The sequence below is a fragment of the Miscanthus floridulus genome, chromosome 9 (genome assembly GCF_019320115.1).
Source record: "Miscanthus floridulus cultivar M001 chromosome 9, ASM1932011v1, whole genome shotgun sequence".
NCBI classification, from domain to species: Eukaryota; Viridiplantae; Streptophyta; class Magnoliopsida; order Poales; family Poaceae; genus Miscanthus; species Miscanthus floridulus.
Genome location: NC_089588.1, coordinates 117,686,581 through 117,706,287, shown reverse-complemented (window position 1 = coordinate 117,706,287; position 19,707 = coordinate 117,686,581). Strand labels below are relative to the sequence as shown.

General features: G+C 41.9%; 1 pseudogene; it reads right to left on the bottom strand.

Moving 5' to 3' along the window:
- Window positions 1–396: 396 nt before the first annotated feature.
- On the bottom strand, window positions 397–10,042 carry LOC136480696 (disease resistance protein RGA5-like; annotated as a pseudogene).
- Window positions 10,043–19,707: the final 9,665 nt, after the last annotated feature.

Here is a 19,707-nt window from a genome sequence, read left to right as displayed (position 1 = left end):
TTTCTAGAGCGTCCAGTAAGAATTAACATGGTGTCTTAGTTAGAGCCTCTAGTTTTTAGACTCAAGATTTGGGGGTTACTTTATATATTTTCATAATGACAGAGTTGTGTACTTTTTTCTAAATTATAATAGACCTAATGGCTATATTATCATAGATGGTGATTAGAATCAATGAAATTAAGGTTAGATGCTTTTTTTATTATTCTGAGAATTTTTAAAATTATTATTTTTCAGTGCATCTGGTGAGAATTAACGTATTGACCTCCATTGGAGCATCTAACTAGCAATAGTAAGATTTGAACTTTAACTCAGGTTTTTGCTGATTGTCAATCTTTTCATACATGCAAGAGCAAGTCGATCCGTTACATATCCATATAGAATAATTATTGCTACATACTATTTCCTAACCATCTTCAGCACGATTATTATTGGATCACAGCATATATGGCTCAAGCATGTCTCTGCAGCTTGCCATCGCCAGCCGCAGTCGTCGTCCCCGCGTAATTGTGGGTGCAGCAGCAAAGATCGATGTGCTGACGGCTCGTGCACCAGGAACTGGTGACCCTGAAGTGGAATTCGTCTTCGCATTTTTGCTCGCACTTGATGTCCTGGCACCATGGCATCCGAAAGCAATCCTCTGTACCACCAAAATAAAACTCAATGGGTCAGCAGACGTACATGCATGTTAACCCATTCAACTGAACAACGGAAGAATTTACTCTCACTATATATATGATAAAATAAATAATTTAAGTAGCTTCATTCGTGTGTATGTGTATATATGCCTTTTGCCCAGGTGGGTGTCATGACGGTGCAGGACATGACCATGAGAAGGACGCAAATGGAAGCAGCTATGGAGTGCACCGGCCTCATCGTATCAACAACACTCAGCAAGCAAGTACTATTCTTGTGTTTCGGGATGCAAATGGCCCCTGATGCTTGTGCTCGTTTATATAGACTGAAATTGTTAGTGTAAATGCCACACTATTAATGCTGGCATATCTCACAGAAAGGATATAGCATCGTTGCTTCTACTATAGACCAAATTAGTAAACGTGTGCATAATCGAACTCGCTAGGGAGAAACATAAAAATATATATAATTTTATAGGAAATACATGGCAAATATATTAGCAAACTGGGCGTAAATCGGCCTGGGCCATTTTCGGCAGGTGGTGCTGGGACACACCAAAAACCACCCTGGGCCTGTTTGGCAAAACCGGCTTTGTAGCAATTGTCCTGCACACAACTCAAAAAGACACGCTGTAGAAGTAGAATGATTTGCACCAATAAGAGACTACGACTCAGAACTGCTACGGACAAACGGCAGAAGAAGATGCATGCCGTCAGTGATGCTCCTCGCAACACTGGTGTAGCGCGCAGGAAGCTGGAAGCCAGTAATGGGCTGGTGGCAAACAGGAGGCCAGGTTCCGGGAGGCCAACGCCAGTGTGTTTGGGCCGGAGTGGCTTAATATATATCGTGCGCGAGTAGTGCGTCTCCGCCTGCGAGTGGCTTCTTAAGGCAACAGTGCCGTGTAATGGAGGCAAAGCTGTATGAACCAAACGATATCCCTCTCTACTTTTTTTTTTATAATGGATACAACCCGGATTCACACGTCTTTAAAATAGAGGGATCAGTCCAAAATTGTTACAAAGTGTCGCTCACTCCACACAATGTGTATAATATTAATATCCAATACGAAAATTAAATGGCCATCCATGGGAGGCGAAAAACTCCATTGACCTTGCTTCTCGTAGCTAGCAAGAGTAAACTATGTGGTTCTTAAGTTCCTTAGTGCGTTGTAACAAGGTCCAGAACCGAAGCCAATGCGTCCCCCTGAACAATAGCTGCAAAAATGTTTTTGACTGGCAATTGTTAAACACGCAATCATTTCTTGTGAGCCAAATAGCCCAGCACACAGCCACAGCCACTGTCAATAAAAGAATATTTTGTTATGGTCCTCCCCGTTTGACCAAGTACCAAATAAGTTTTCGATATTGGTCGGTGGGGGAACCCAGAACAATATGGATGGCACGCCATAAGAATTTTTCATAATGACAATAAAAAAGAGATGTGTGATAGTTTCATGCTTGCTGCACAAGCAACAAAATCTACTACCATTCCACCTCCTCTTTGCTAAGTTATCCTTAGTTAGAATGACCTCCTTTTTTAAATACCACAAGAAAATCTTAATTTTTAGTGGCACCTTCATACGCCAAATTTCATGGGAAACCTTTACACCATTAATGACAAGAAAATTGTACAATGACTTAACAGAGAACACTCCATTTTTATATAACCGCCAGAAGAAGGAAATTTTTTATTAAGTAGAACCATACCCACATTTTGGTGCGGGGATCGTGAATGAGTTCTTGTGAATGGTTGGTATACTGATGCAGATAAATAAATCTATGTTGGTGGATGAACTGTCTCGCTTATGTGGATAACTTGCTTGAATACATACCTGTCATAAACTGCATGAGCTAGTGGCTTGCTCATGTGGATGGCTCTCATGTCAAGATAGACTTATGGTGGAGTGTAGGATTATAAGGGATATAGATATAGATATGGATATGGATATAGACAATGGCATGCTTGGATATAGATATGGTAGGATTACTTTATGTATTTTTTTATGACATAGTTGTGTAATTTTTTATGAATTATATTTGATCCAATGGCTATTATCATCATGGTAATTAGAATTTTCAAATTAAAGGCTAGATGTTTCTAATTATTGTGAGAATTTCTATGATTTATTTTTTTTCTACCACGTCCGGTAAGATTCAAAATCGTGCCTTAGTTAGAGCCTCGAATTTTAGGATGGAAGATTAGGGGTCACTTTATGTATTTTCATAATGACACGGTTGTGTATATTTTTATAAATTATATATAATAGATTCAATGGGTACTGTCATCAATGATGATTAGAATCTATCAAATTAATGGTCAGAAGTTTCTAATTACTTTGAGAATTACTATTATTATCTTTTTTCCAAAGTGAGTCTGGTGAGTATTAACGTTGTGCCTATATTGAATCCTATAATTAGTAATATTAAGATTGGAACTTTAACTCTAGTTTTGGTAGATTGTCAATCTTTTCTTACATGCAAGAGCAAGTCGATCCGTTACGTATCTATTATTGCTCCATACTATTTCCTAATCAACTTTAACTCTAGTATATATGGCTCAAGCATGTATGCAGCTTGCCATCGCCAGCCGCAGTCATCGTCGTCTCGGCATCAAGTGTGGGTGCAGCAGCAAAGACGTAAATAAAGTAGCTTCAATGGAACCACGGAATTAAGAATTTAATCTCACTATATATATATATATATATAATAATAAAATAAATAATTGAAGTACTAGCTTCATTCGTGTGTATGTGTGTATATACCTGCTTCCAATGTGGGTGCCATGAGGGTGCAAGACGTGACCATGAGAAGGATTCAAATGGCAGCAGCCCTCAACGTATCAACACTCGCAAGTACTATTCTCGTGTTTCGGGATGCAAATGGCCTGATGCTTGTGCTCGTTTATATATAGTGAAATTGTTAGCGTAAATGACACATTAATGAATGCTGGCATATCTCAAAGCGAGGAATTGATATCCTTGCTCGATCCTACGATACACCAAAATACTAAATGTGGACCTATCCAACTAGCCAAGGAGATATATAAAGGAATATATATAATTTTATATTTGTCCCGTTTGGATCCTTGGAATTGAATTCATTCTAATGATTACAATTTTGGTATAGATTAATTAAGTTAGTATAGTTGAATATGGAATATATTTGTATATTTATTGTTAGGCATACAAGGGACATACTTATATGCTGCATTTCTATTGTAGGAAAGTGAGTTGAAGAGTGTGCTATAAGTTGGAGAATAGAATTATAGTATAGTGATCTATAGAATCCATTTTTATCTCCCACCCTATGAATTTGAGATTGGCTTATTTCTGAGCTTGAGAATGTTATGGAATGTCAAATTCCAAACTAAATAGTCTAATCCATTATATAGATTTCAATTCCTTTAAAATGAAGGAATTCAAACAGCCCCTAAATGAAAAAGATATTAGCAAACTGGGGGCGTAAACCGGCCTGGGCCATTTTCTGCAAGCGGTGCTGGAAGGCTGCAAAAAACTGCCATGGGCCTGTTTGGCAAAACCGGCATGGGCTGTTTTTTTTTTTGGAATTTGCAGATATGCTCCAAATACCGCAAAATTTGATTTTTTTTTCTGCATGTATTTGATCCTCCAACTCAAATGCAATCTCCTCTAATCTTGTTTGCTGTCAACAAATGGCAAGGAATATATATCCTCACCCTTGCTCATATCTTGAATGAAATCACCAGCATCTCATCATGAAAATACATTTCCTCTAGTCAGTAATTTTCAGCAAATAAACAGTATTTTTCTCTCACAATATTTCATCATAAGCTAAATTTTAACGAAACGATCAAGGCCCCATTGCTCATAGGACTTTGCTTTGGGAAAATTTTGAATGTGAACATGCTCGTGTCGCTCTGGGCAAAGGTCTGGCCACCAGGACTAGTGTTGCAGCCCAGGATTCAGTTGCTAGTCGCGGGCCCATATGAGCAATCGGCGAGCACACCTGCTCACTAGTCCTGTGGAGCACCGGACTGCTCACTAAGACTTTAGTGGTGCAGGCCTTTCACAGGCTGGTGGGGATCCATGCCGTATGGGGTCAGTCGTTCAAGCAAACATTTGAAACTCTACGTGATCTAAGTGAACAGTGGGTGACATGATGTCGTCTATCTATAGTCTATTTCCACGTGAAGCTGACTGCAGCGGGACAACAATATTTTATGACCTCATCATTAAAGGAAAAACACGAGAAAAGGAACGGAGCTCCACCACTTGCTTGACCGCACAGCTTGTGCCACTCCTCCGTGTACACCAACGCAGCGTGGCTGGGACAGTGGGACGGAGGACACCGGCCGGCCCTGAGGCGCGGCTGCTTGTAGATGAGCGCAGGCGACGTTTTTAACTACATCCCAGTATAATGTAGGTAGCCGTTCTCGTGCACAGCTTGCAAAAGAAGACCCGCTGCAGAATATGTAATTCGCACCAATTATACAGGCTATACTCAAAAGCCGAGAACTGCTACGATACGAAAAACATGCATGCAGGGAACAAGTCATGAGTGCACTAATTAACAGCAGTAGAAGATTATGCATGCATTCTGTACAAAAAAAGGAGTGATCGAGTACGTACATGCATTTAGTAAGCGACACGTAGAATCCAATCCAATCAAAGAAGCAAAAAATATTAACGGAAGGGTGGTTGGGGTGGCCATCCGCCGCTTGCCTCAGATTCTCTTCCATTTTCAAGAACAATTCTTGTTCGTCGATCTTTTTCTCTCTCCTCGATAAAGACCAACAGACACAGTGCGAAGGGACGGGAGGAGGTCCAAGGCCAGGTAATCGGTAGTGAATTCACCTTGGAAGAAATCCTCTGGGCAGATACGGAAATAAAAAATTTCAAGCCTGGGCATAGCTCCTCGTGGGAACATAGACGGCACAGTTTGAAAACCAAGAAGGCATCAGGTCCAACAATGAACCTTCCCAGCACTTGTCACTAGTAGAGAACAGATCTTTCATCCGGGGTTAAAATAGGCTCTAGTCCCGGCATTTTTTTCGTCCGGGACTAGAGAGACCTTTAGTCCCGGTTGGTGTCTCCAACCGGGACTAAAGGTCCCTGCCCAACGGCTACTGCACTCGGCACAGTGGCAGGGGACCTTTACTCCAACCTTTAGTCCCGGTTGGTAACACCAACCGGGACTAAAGGTCCCCCGATGGGTTAGTTCAAAAGGGAAGCATCCCATCAATTGTTAGATGTGTTGTGTAGGTTGGGTGGTAAGCTACGCGCGAGGCAATGCATGAGGTCTTGGGTTCGAATCTCACGGGACACAACGGTGGAGGCATTATTTTTTTCAAAGCTGGGAGGACCTTTAGTCCCGGTTCCTGACCCAGAACAAAAGGACCCCCCCTAGTCCCGGATGCTTGCTCCCGGGTGGAGAACCGGGACTAGAGGGGGTTCCCCACCGAGAGTAAAGCTCGTCTCTGTATTAGTGTGTGTGTTGTCACCAGACACATCCAGTTTCACAAAACGAAGAGCCTGCAGCATCCTGAGGACTTGGATGTCCTCCCTTCGCACCTGATGAGCCACTTCTATCTCCAGAAAGTATACGAGGAGAAGCGATCCAGGATTAATCATGTGGGCATGCAACAAACTAGTGTTACGAATACGATGATAGGACAGGCTGCCTAGGGACTCCACCGAGCCTTCAAGATTCATCACCCCGTCTGTTGAGGCTACTGCTAGACGTCGGATTTTTTGCAGTTTGCCTAGGGACTCCACTAAACATTTGCAAATGCCCTCATCATCTCCTGCTTCGTTGTCAAATTTTAGACTAACATTGAGGATCCTCTGTTGCGTCAGATGGCCCAGCTCTTCGGCGATGTGTGCAGAATCAACAACTGCACACCGCAGCATTTCTAAGGATGTTAGATTCCTCAATCCATCTGGCAGACATATAGTCCAATTAAGAGTCAAGAACATCAGTCGTCTTAACCCCACAATAGTCGATGGCGATTCTTCTATATATCTTTCACCTAGGTCTAATGTCTGCAAAAACTGTAGCTTCCCTATCTCTGATGGGAGCTCACCAGCATATCCAGTATTTCTTAGACCTAGATACCTCAGGTGAAATATGTGTGCAACGAAACTCAAATTTCTAAGTTCCTGAAGACTGCAACCTTATACACGGAGAAAGGTGAACACATGAAATGGATGGCATCAATTTAATTATGGCATCACCGAAGATAGTAAGTGACCTTAGTTTTGACAAGTCCATTATTGTAGGCCAAGTAGTATTGTGGAGGGACAACCTGTGAACCTTGCTTCCCCAAGAAGGTGTGTTCTGCTTGGCATCACCTAGTACTGTTGCAACAAAACTTTCTTCTCTTGATATGGAACAAATGAGATCAAGCACCATGTCATGCACACGGCAAGCAGTGGGCATACCTTCCTCATAAATATCTGCTGGTTGGACCAGGCTTCTATTTACAAGATCATTGAAGTAACTCTCCCCAAGCTCTAATGAACTTTGGCCCCCTTCTCCAGGTGGGACAAAGTCTTCAGCTATCCACCTCCAAATCAACCGATCCTTAACAATTAATCGCATAGTCTTCTGGAAATACACTTAGATATAATAAACATGTCTTCAAATGAGCTGGTAGATCATAATAGCTAAGAGATAATATCTTCCTCATATTTTCCATATCAGGATTGCTTCCAAGCCCCGAACCAATAGAGTCACAATATTTGTTCCACTGTTTTACATTTCCCATCTTATTCACTAACAAACCTGATGTGGTAATAATGATAGCTAATGGCACACCTCCACATTTCTTAATTATTATTTCAGAAACTTCCACAAATTGTTTGGGACACTTGTCTTCAGAGCCAAATAATCTTCCATAGAATAAGTCTTTGGAACTCTCGTGTGCAAGGGGTTCCATGTTATAAGCACTACTACAGATTTGGACATCACTGCCGGCCTCGTCACTGCCAAATTTGTGAGAACCGGCAGTGATGTAACTTCACTGCCGGTTATGAGCTTGAAAATGAGAAAATGATTGGGGCTGAACTAAAACCGGCAGTAAAGGACCACATCACTGTCAGTTTGTGGCTTGAACCGACAGTGTTTTGGCGGCCACTTATCACTGCCGGTTCAAGCCAAGAGCCGACAGTGATTTGGATCTATCGTGGTCGGTTCTAGCTAAGAACCGACGGTGATAAGCCTACAGCACAAAAAGGCCACAGCCATCCTCTTCTTCCTCCTCTCTTCTATCCCGAGAACAGAGGCGCGCGTTGGGCCCTTCCCACCATTGTTGCGGCTGCTCTTCACCATGAAGCTAGTGCTTAGATTTTAAAGAATGGCTTGATCTTTTTGTTTTAAGATTAGTAACAAGCATCCACTCCTTTGATTGTGTTGATTAATTAGCTTCATTTTGATGGCTACATTGCTTGATTCTCATTCTAGTTCTTTCTCCGTTCTAGAGAGCACTTTTCCAATTGGACATTTGTGCAAGGCTCAAATTGTAGTGAATCAATCATCCAAAAGGTTGGTGTCTATAAACACATTTAAATTCCTAGCTAATTATTCCATGGTGGTCAAGATCATCATTGTTAGTATGTGATGCTATAATTAGTTCTTAGAAGTAGAGTAGAATAGTTGTTCTTCATTATTGTGCAATAATTGTTTTTACTACGATTTTCATTTATAGGGCCGGGGCTACCAATTTTAATTTTCTAATAATTAGTGTACAATAATGTTTTCCAAAAATGGTACTTTCGAGCTACAATTGTTGTTCATGAAGCTCGATTTCTTATTAATTCTTTGTAATTACTGTCTCAGTATTTTTTGTGCAGAGATAGATCGAGAGTGGATGCATCTATCCTGAACAGACAAGCGGTACATGCATGGCGTCTGCCAGTTTATCACCGATGCCAAAGCCCATGCTGGGAATGGGAACCCTGTCTTCTGCCCATGCAAAGATTGCAAGAATCAAAGGAACTTTCGTCAAATTGAGTCTATATGATCGCACTTGATTACCAGGGGTTCATGCCAAACTATACGATATGGACTATGCATGGCGAGGTTGGTGTGAATGTTCTGCAGGAAAACGATGATGATGTGGACATGCTAGACATAGCCATCCATGATGCTGACGAGGAACCCAGTGTCAACATAGAACTTATGGCCACAGTTAATAATGTGTTTATGAACACGCTAGCTGACGACACCGAGGATAACGATGGCATTTCTCAGCTGCTACGTAATGTAGAGACCGGATGTCTTAGTGAAAGATAGCTGAGAAAGCTAGAGAAAATAAGACAAGATGGCAAAACACCATTGTATAGGAATTGTCCAATAAGCAAACTGGAAGCCGACATCATGCTGTTAGAGTTCAAATCGACAAACGATTGAGCGATAAAGGCTTCGATCAGTTGTTATGTATAATAAGGAAAATGTTCTCAGAAAAAACGAGTTGCCAAAAAAGATATACTTGGCCAAGCAAATGATCTGCCCCATCGGCCTCGAGGTTGAAAAAATCCACACGTGTTCTAATGATTGCATATTATACCGTGGAGAAAAATACAAAGACTTGGACAAGTGCCCCAAGTGTGAAGCTCCACGGTACAAGGACGGACCGTCCGATGAGGGTACCAAGACCAGAGGAGGTCCCATAATGGTCATTTGGTATTTTCCTATAGCTCCCCGGGTGCATAGGTTGTTTATATGTGCAAAGTCAGCCAAGCTGTTGCGCTGGCATGGCGAAGAGCGTAAGAAAGATACAATGATGGGGCACCCCGTCGATGGACATGACTGGAGGACTATCAATACTATGTTCTATAAGGACTTCGGTGGAGAGGTAAGGCAACTTTGGTTTGCTTTGAGCACAGATGGGATGAATCCTTTCGACCAGGTTAGAAGCAATCATAGCACCTAGCCAGTGACGCTCTGTATATACAACCTTCCACCTTGGGTCTGTATGAAGCGATCGTACATCCAGATGCCACTACTGATCCAAGGGCCCAGACAACCTAGGAATGACATCGATGTGTTTCTGGAACCAGTGATCGATGAACTAGTGGAGATGTTTGAAAAGGGTGTGCCGGATGTTTGGGACGAGAGCAGCCACCATCGTGCTCCCTCCTTCGCCCTCGCTCCTTTCTCGCTCACTCCGCCACCTCCTATCCCCGCACCGTTGACCTCGATGTTCCTCGCTTGCCTCCATCATTCGTGCGTCGGGGAAGTGAAGGGAAGAGAGGCGGCCGCAAGCCACACTGTTGGTGAAGCCCGCTGCCGGATGCAGGCATGAATGGAGCATGAGCACGGGCAAGGTCCATCCGCGTCGCCAGTGCTGCCGCCATCTCCAACTCAAAGTTGAGCGCGTGAACCAGGGGCTTCCACAACCTCGCGCTCGCCTTGTAAGGTTGCGACCCCATGCCTTCGTCCCTCGCTCCCCCATCCTTCGATCCCGCGCTCGCCCTGGACGCCATCCACCGCTACGTCGTCCCGCTTCCTCTCCTCCCTTTAGGCTATCGCCCCGCACTGCGCGTGGCACTCTTGCGCCGTGGTGGGTTCTTGTTCCCCACGCAGTGGTGCCTCGAGGAACATGGAGGCAAGAAGCGTCATGGTGGGGTCGCGGCGCCCGACATGAACAGGGACACGGCGGAGGCGGGGGCGGCGCAGTGGGAAGGGAGGCCGCTGGGTTCGAGGTGTCAACGGAACCCATGCCGAAGCTGCCAAAATCGGAGATGCCTGACTTCTGGGAGGGACTTCAGTGGGAGGCGCTCGGCTTCTTCGTGCAGTCATGTGGGCGTTCGGCGTGCGTGCCTCCTCTCCATTACCCTGCACCACTAGCCTAGATGTTCAGAGGTAGTAGAAGCATCTTTTTTCCGCAATATATCATGCTAATTGGACATGTCCATCACTCCATTGTCTCTATGTGGAACTGCTTGCATATAGAAACTCTAATTAGACACCATCACCAATGCATTATAAGGTTTAAACGTAGCGGAGCACTTTTGCCTGGAGATTAGAGAATTGAGTATTGCAGTATAATAGTGTGCATTTGTCTTCAGCTTTGATGTGTAACTTCACACACAATAGAATCCCTTTCAAGTGCCACAAAGCCATTGCTTCGTTTCACCGTCTTTCCACTCTTGAGTATTTGTTTTACCGTGACTAAATAAGTTCCTTTCCGGTGGCTATAGGCTGGGAAAGAATGTGTTACCGAAAACACATGAAGTTGGTTATTCCTGCACTGTTTAACAAGAACAACCAATAATCTCTTTGCTCAATGCATTGAATGAAACAATCCCAATTTTTGTTAAGTAGCAGCAGTCATACATCCTTACTGAAGCCTGAACTTGATTGTCATGGAAACTGTCAGTGATTTCCAAATCACTGCACAAGAAATAAATCGAACGTTTTCTTCTTCATATGCTAAATTGCAGTACATCTTTTTCTGCTCTTTTAGAGTATAGAAAATGGTATTCATGAGCTAGCATCTATCTACACAGTTTTTATTCCTTAATAATATGATTTTAACACCTTTGAAAGCAAGGACAGGGAGGGCTTAATATTCTTTTTTGTTGTGTGTTGATTTTTTTCTTATATCTTAACTAGAATACATATAAAATAATGGGGATGACATCTTAGAACTTCCATGCTGAGGAGAAGAATGAAACTTGTCATTTGTCTGTCGATGAGGGAAGCAGCTGGAAATGGAGAAATGAAAAATGGATTATCTATTGGATTTATTCAGTTGAGATTCTTTTTCGGTTGTTGCTTTTGGAGACGGTTACACTTTCTTTATACAACTTCGTATTGATATGTGTGTCATTTTGTTCAGCTTAAAACTTAGGACACTAGTACATAAACGGGCTTTACTCCTGGTTGAGAAACCCCTTCAGTCCCGGTTTCCCAACCGGGAGCACGAATCCGGGACTAAAGGGTCCCTCCTTTAGTCCCGGTTTCTCGCTCGGGACTAAAGGTGCACCTTTAGTCCCGGTTGGTAAGACCAACCGAGACTAAAGAGGCCTCCCGGCCTAGCCACGTGGGGTGGCCCTTTACCAACCGGGACTAAAGGTTTCCTTTTTTTCTTTTTTTTGTTTCTATTTTCAATTGATGATTTGTTTTGGTTTTCGAATAGGTTTTCGAATACGCATTCTACGCTGCTAGTAATATACATATTCTACACGTTTATAATGTTGGAACATTTTGTAAAAACTAAAGTATGAAACTAATGTATATATTACATGCATATACATATATTGTACGTTATTTTATGTACATAATATATATATATATATATATATATATATATATATATTACAAATAAAGCTTGCATTGTATATTCTATCATATCTTTGGGATAACAAATTCACTCCATCTGGTTCGGCTTCCATGTTTCGTTGATGTCATTGTAGAACTCGCCGGCGGGGTTGAGGACCTGGTCATTAAGAAATCCTGCTATGGTCTCTTGAATTGCTTTCAGTTGGTCACGTCGTATGACTTTTTCCTTCAACCATAGAGTCTTCAATAAAAGTTAAAGGAAAAGTATTAATATATATATATATATATATGGTGTGTGTGTGTTGGTCACGTGATTACTTATATATATGAGCAACAAAAGAAATTGTGAATATATGAATATATTTATATAACGTACTTTGAGGATCTCTTCAGGAGTTCTTTTTGCGTACGCCATGATGAACTCGCAAACATAGTATCCACAGTAGTTGTTTCCCTGTTCTTGCCTCAGAACCCACTTTTACGAGAAAAAAGATCCGGTGAATTGAAAGCATGCATGGTGTTAATTGAATTTTATATATATATATATATATATATATATATATATATATATATATATATATATATATATATATGTAGCTAGTACTTACTTTGTGTGCGATTACATCCAGTGGCGCTTTGCAATGTTTCATGTGGTGTTCCTCAATGAAACTTTTCCAAACACTGTGCCCAATAAAATAAAAAAATTAATTTGGCCTTTAATAATTGTTGCAGTTAAGAGATCGGGGTATATATAGTTGCTAGAGAGACCAAATTATCCTTGGATAATATCTATCATGTCTTGGTACTCTGTTTGCTCTTTTCTTAACGAGTCTAAGATGCTCAACCGACTATTGGTCATATCGATGACCATCAATATCTAGTGATTGCTGCATATATTTTTATACACAAATACGATCGACATTAACTAGAGTCAACATATATATATATGGGAGATAGCTTAGCTAGTAAGCAAATAATTGAACAAATATTCATATGATCAACATTAATTATTTAACACTCACTTGAAGTTGTAGGGGAAGAGTATGTTCTTGTTTTGTTGGTTCACTAAGAACCTCATGAGATTTTTCTCGAGTTCAGCTTTCCATTGAGGCGGGGGGTTAGGGTGTTTGAATACGACATTTGGATCAATGAAACCAACATCATTATCATTTCTCTTTCTGAGTTATGTTATCTCATATCTGCATATATAAAAATATAGTGTGAGGATATATAATTTATATATATACATGTAGCTTTATATATATATATATATATATATATATATACTTTAATAGTAGAAAATAATCACACTTACAGACAATAGCAGCTAATGAGACTTTTGTCGAGAGAGTCCAGGTGGCATAGTTGGTGTAATTCTACAAACTCGACATATATAACATCATCGTCACGGAAGTAATGTTGGTTTCTAACTCTGACAGGAACAAAGGCCTCTCCCCGTTCACACGCCGCCATGTACCACTTGTTTAACAGGTACATTTGCGTACCCAGTTCACCTAAGGCCTCAGGGTTGTATAGACTCTTTCCATGTTCAAATTTTTTCCAAGGATCCACTTTCGGAGTAGATGGTCCTTCAGCGAGCACTTGGGCAAGGTCCAAACCAGTTTCCTCGTAAAACCGAGCCAACTCCTCAAAATCGACGTCTAAGTCTAAGTTCGAACTATATTCATTACGAACAACAAGAGGGGGGACTGATTGTTGTGATTGTTGTCCGAGTTGTGCAACACCTTTCCCTGGTCTAGTCTTTTTCTCCGCCGCCTCAAATGACTTGGTGAGAGAGCGGTCGTAGTCCGATTTTGGCAGGGTCTTTTGAGATTCCCGCTTTTTCTGGTCCACCTTTTTTCTTAGAAGATCTGGAGGTAGGTAGAAGTACGGTTTCTCCGGGTTCTCCCTCACTTCTCGTTGCTTTTTCACTTTTTTGAAGAAACTGTCCACATCTTTTTATACTGCAGCATTTAATTCCTTTTCACTTTTCTCATAAGACAGTTTTTGAGGAATAAGTGGATTAGATGTGGCTTTCTTCTTTGCTGGCTGGTGGGCCAACGGCTTTGTTTATGGGGCAGACCTCTTAGGAGCTGGCTTCTTCTTAGTCATCAAGGGAGGCGGGAAAGGCGTTGGAGACCTCCTTGGAGGTGTTGGAGACCTCCTTGGAGGTGGCGGCGGTGGCGGCATTGCCACCTGATTTCCCGGAGCACTATGATGATCTGGAGATTGGATAATTGGACTTAGGTTGGCGGAGACCCTGCTGTGTGAGTACAAAAAAGAATAATTAGGTATAAGAAATTGTTATTTTTAATCATGCATGTCAATAGAAAATTAGTGAAAAAATTTTTGTTCACTTTTGTCCACACCTATTGTTTGGCAATTGAGGAAGCGACGGTGGACTAGAGACCCCGGGAATAATGATGTAGCGCTTGCGCCATAGTATGAATGTCTTCTCTGCTTCTCCTAGAGTCTTCTCCACATCACCTCTTAGAATGTCAAGAGCCAGATCACTAAAACCTTTGTTAACTCTATCCACTGAGATGCTAACATATCTAGGTGGAATTATTGCCCCATGGATTCTTGGTGTCTTGGTAGGATCTGGAGGAGAAAAAACACTAAGAGCCACCATGATTGTGGCATTCTCTTTTGGAATATGTAGCTCACATGATCTAAACGGTGCAGTGATGTCATCCACAGGGAAATGTAGCATTGCGTCATCTTGATTTGGCAACTCCGTGGAAGCGCAGCTGCTTTTCAACTGATCAGAGGGGATAATATTAATGTTGATTCCTACATCTGATGCCTGCCTTTGGGCACTCATTGCTATTTGCACTTGCTTTATGATTTCGTCTTGCATTCTAGCTTGCATGTTTTTTCGCGCTCTTGTGCTTGAAGCAACGCCCCCCGTGACTCACGAACATATTCCTCCAACCTGCTAATCCGCGCTGCTTCCTCATCCTTCCTTCTCTGTCGGCTTCTGTAGGTATCTCTGTCGTTAGGGAAACCATGCTCCCAAGAAATGTTCTGTCCTAAACCTCTTGTTCGGCCACTGTGTTCAGCAGTCCCGATGGCATACGTCAGTTCATCCTTCTCTCAATTGGGCCTGAATGCACCAATAGCTTTAGCTTGTAGAGCATAAGATAATCTTTGTGTTGCTCTTTTGAGTTTTGGGCCATGAACCAGCTTCCCGGTCTCTAGGTCCAGTCTTCCCCCATGAGCAAAAAAACAATTCTTCGCGCATTTGGGCCAATTGAGTGATTCTGGTGTGATACCCTTGGCAAGAATGTCCGCTTCTATTTTTTCCCACTTGGGAATGGCAGTCGCGTAGCCACCTGATCCCATGCCATGGTGGCATACCTTCTGTCGGGCATTCTCTTGGTTCCTTCTCACCTGTTCCTCACCCTCTTCTGATGTCTTGTACTATACAAAATCATTCCAGTAGGGCCTCAACTTCGCGAGCGGGCCACTAGTATTGAAATTCGGCGTTAGGTTCTTCTTGACGTATTTCGTGTGGAATTGTGTGGCCATCTTCTTCATAGCCCACTTTCGAACTAGCTCCTTCAATTCATTATCGTTGATATCATCATAATCATCCGCTTGCAACATGAAATGTTGAAGGATATCATCCCAAATTAAATTTTTATCAACATCTGAGACAAAACTAACATGAGGCTCGTTGATCTTTTGCTTCCATTCACAGGCACTGATCGGAAGTCTGTCCCTTACAAGGTACCCACAGTGTTGCACAAATTTCCTTACATGTGGACCAAGTGGTTCGCCTGTCTCGATATTGAATTCCGATATTACGTAGTGGCGGGCAATTCGTTATCCTTCGGAAGCATCTTCTTTTGGATTTTCAGTAACTCCCCAGATCCCTTGTCAGATACACCATTCTTTGTCTTTCATTGCAGCAATTCCAGTGGGGTACGCAGCTTTTTCTGCCCCGCATCACAAGTTGGGTATAGCAATTTCTTATGATCCTCTAGCATGCGCTCGAACTTGATCTTCTCCTTTTCACTTTCGCATTATCTTTGTGCGTCACGAATGGTCTGACCAAGATCATCAATGGGCTCATCTTATGCCCCTACCTCTTCTTCAGCTTCTCCCATTACAGTATCATTGAAAGCCCCATATTCAGCAATAATGTCATCATTGTCCCATTGTTCTTCTTCACCTTCTTCCATTACAACTCCGGTTTCTCCGTGCTTCGTCCAACAAATATAGTTTGGCATGAAACCCGACTTCAACAAGTGTGAATGAAGACTCCTTGAGCTAGCTTATTCCTTCACATTCTTACATATGGCACATGGGCAGCACATGAAACCATCACGTTTGTTTGCCTCGGGCACACGTAAGAAAGAATGCACACCCTCAATGAACTCTTGGGATCGACGACCAGCATTGTACATCCAATGCCGGCTCATCTGCATTACATGGCATACATACCATATTAAAACCTAGAACATAATTAGTTAATTATATGACATGCATGCCACCACACAAGGTATTAATTTATAAAAGTCTCGCTACAATGTAGACAATCCCAACTACCACTAAAAAACTAAAGCTAAAATGCACTTCAGCAGCATAAGGATTTCGCGACCAATCCCAACTAAAACAGACAGATCATGTGTTTGTTCAACATCTATGGGCTTCTTCCGCAGGATCACTGCCTCATCAGCCGCCGTAGCCGCCTGTGCAAGAGAGTTCTGCACGTGTTCAACATACTCTTCCTCCCAGTACCAGCCTGAACATCTAGTGCCATCCCACTAAAATTAAAACAAAAAATTAGAACTTTAATCACAATCATCATGAAAATAAGTATAAATTAACCATAATCATCAAATGCGACAAAATAACTCACATTGCGATCTGGACACTTGTAGAAGATACGGCCCTTGTTGGGACACTCCTTCCTCACCCTTGTTGGTGATGAGGAAGAAGAGAGGCCGGCGATGAAGCAAGAACACTGAGCTCGAAGTGGCTCGGGTTCGGGGAGGAACAAGAGGTATATAGGAGGGAACCTTTAGTCCCGGTTGTAGACAGAAACCGGGACTAAATGTCCCTTTCTAGTCCCAGACAGAACCTCCAGCCGGGAGTAGACTTTTACTCCCGGTTGGAGGTACAAACCGAGAGTAAAAGTGAACTTTTAGTCCCGGTTGAAGGTACAAACCGGGACTAAAGGTCCACAGCAGCAAAAGCCTACCGCAGTAGCCGTTGGGGAGGGACCTTTAGTCCCGGTTGGAGCTACAAACCGGGACTAAAGGTCTCTCTAGTCCCGGCCACGCAAAATACCGGGACTAAAGCCAAAATTCGAGGTGGGATCAAAGGTCGTTTCTCTTCTAGTGGGATCATTCTGAGATCAGATCTAGCATGTATTCATTTTTTTCAATATAGTAAACTGCTCTGCTCATATGCTGGGACTTGTGGCCGGGTGTTGAATACTTGAATCAGCTCGTCCCTCCCTGTTGTTTAGTTCAAGTGATTCTCTCCATTTGCAGTAGACTACGTTTTCTCATTCCTTCCGTTGAGAGGAGGTACTTTCTTAATGTATTGTCACTGGAAATTATATTCTGATGAAAATACATGAGCATCTGATCTGAGCACTTGAGGCTGCAAGGATAGGAGTAACTTGTTGATCATCGCGTAGCTGTTTTGTCTTAGCAGTAAACCAATTTCTCATTTTTCAGATGCATTGCATTTGTCAGGCACCACATGAAGCCACTGAAGTGGCTTTCTCCTTTTCATGTAACTGAGATTGTGAAAACTGAAAAGTCATTGTTGAAAATTGTCTACTGTTCTGATCTCAGAAGTCACTAGTCTAAAACATGAACTTCACCTCTGCAGGATAATGTTTTAGCTGAGTCAAGGATGATGGTCCCTGACTGCCACAAAACTGCACTGGCTGATTTGAAAGCAACACTCGTACGACATGAAAAATTCCCTGACCATATCCTCAAATACTGTGCATTATTTTTCTTAATTCATGTAAAAGATTGTATCCTTGCATGCTGAACTGAAGGAGTCAAATGAGCAAGGTGCTGAGATTGAAGAAACTGATCAGAGAGTACAGTCTCAGAGGTTGAAGCGGATATCGGTGGCACATTTTTATGCAGTTATGGCACATTTTTCTTTCTCCCTTTTTTATGCCTTGTTGATCTGTTGACATATCTCTTGGAAACTATTACGAGGGAACTGTGAATGCATATTTGAATGAAAGCAAAAGCCAAGGGCTGGAAAAAGGAATCCTATATCGGTGGATAAGATGTAATCAAGCCAACCAATTTCAACATCTTTACCTGATGACGAGATGTTCCCGTTCCAGTTTAAGAGGAAGCAGTTTCCTATCAGGCTGAGCATTGCCATGACGGTCAACAAGTCATAGGGCCAAACTATCCCGAACGTGAGTGTGTACCTACCCGCACCGATGTTCTCTCACGATCAGTTGTACGTTGCGATGTCTAGAGCCACGTCAAGAACCAATATATAAGATCCTTGCCCTCCCGCCTGATGCGGAGGCACAAGAGGAGGAGGCCAAAAAGATAGAGAAGAAAATGCTAAAAAGAATGCCGAGGGGAAAAAATAAGAATGCATCAAATAAAAAAGATAAGCATAAGAAGACCCCAATAGCGGATGGAACTTTCACGAAGAATATTATATTTAAGGAGGTTCTAACGCCATAGGCGAGGTAACAGAACATTACTAACGCATACAATGCATTTATTCCATTCAATTTATATTGTACAAATAATATCTCACTAATGCCATATTTGTTGTTGTTCCTAGATATTTTTAAATGGTTTATCAGACTCTACATGGAGATGTTGTATATACACTTGCGTGATGGCATAATGAAAATTAAACATGTGTTATATTATTGTTATAAAAATGACACTTTGAGTGTTTTGTTCATAATATTTCGTTTTGTAACCATTCGTAACTATTACACGTGTATGTTCTCAAAACCATGAGTTTTGTCGACTTTCCCCACTTTTCTCATGTGCCAATATGGGATCAACCGAATTAGCACCTGCATAATTACAAACATAAATTACATTAATAAAACCAACGAAGCAAGTTAGCGATAATAATGAACAATAGTGCTAAACAACACCATACCAGTGGTCGTGGGATGTCACGATCATAGTGGCGTTGGTTCCGCGCATTCAGAAGGATAGCTCCTTTGTATTTTCCTTTGTTGCACCAGGGTCATTAGATTGTGAGCACGAAAGAAATGGATATTGGAGATTTCTTCCTGCCAATATAAAACATTATCTTAGCCGCATCACGGAAAGGTCTATAAAGTAGAGTTTGTGAGCCTGCGACGCCGCGCACTCCGTGACTGTGTTAAATTCATAAACTTTGTTTTTGGATTAAATGTCACTTTAACGTTGGTATTTAATTTTTACAGTATTGTTATCTTATCGTGCGATCCATGTGTTTTTAAGTACAAAATGTTAGCTATCCCGTAGCAACACACGGGCAAGCTACCTAGTATGTATATATATATATATATATATATATATACTTTTGCAATAACCTGATAAAACACTTGTAACATACGTCTGAAACAGATAAAATATTTGGAACATACACTTAAAACATACGTGTATAGCCATTGCAACATATGCAATATCAAGATCTATTTTTGTAACATCGATATAAAATACTTGCAACATACCACTGAAATATCTGAAACACTTGAAACATAAGCTTGCAACATGTGCTTTCAGCGCAATGGCCTGGACGAATGGAGGCTCGTCGTTGCGGAGCTCGACGCCGGCGCAGAGGTCGGCGGCGGCGCATG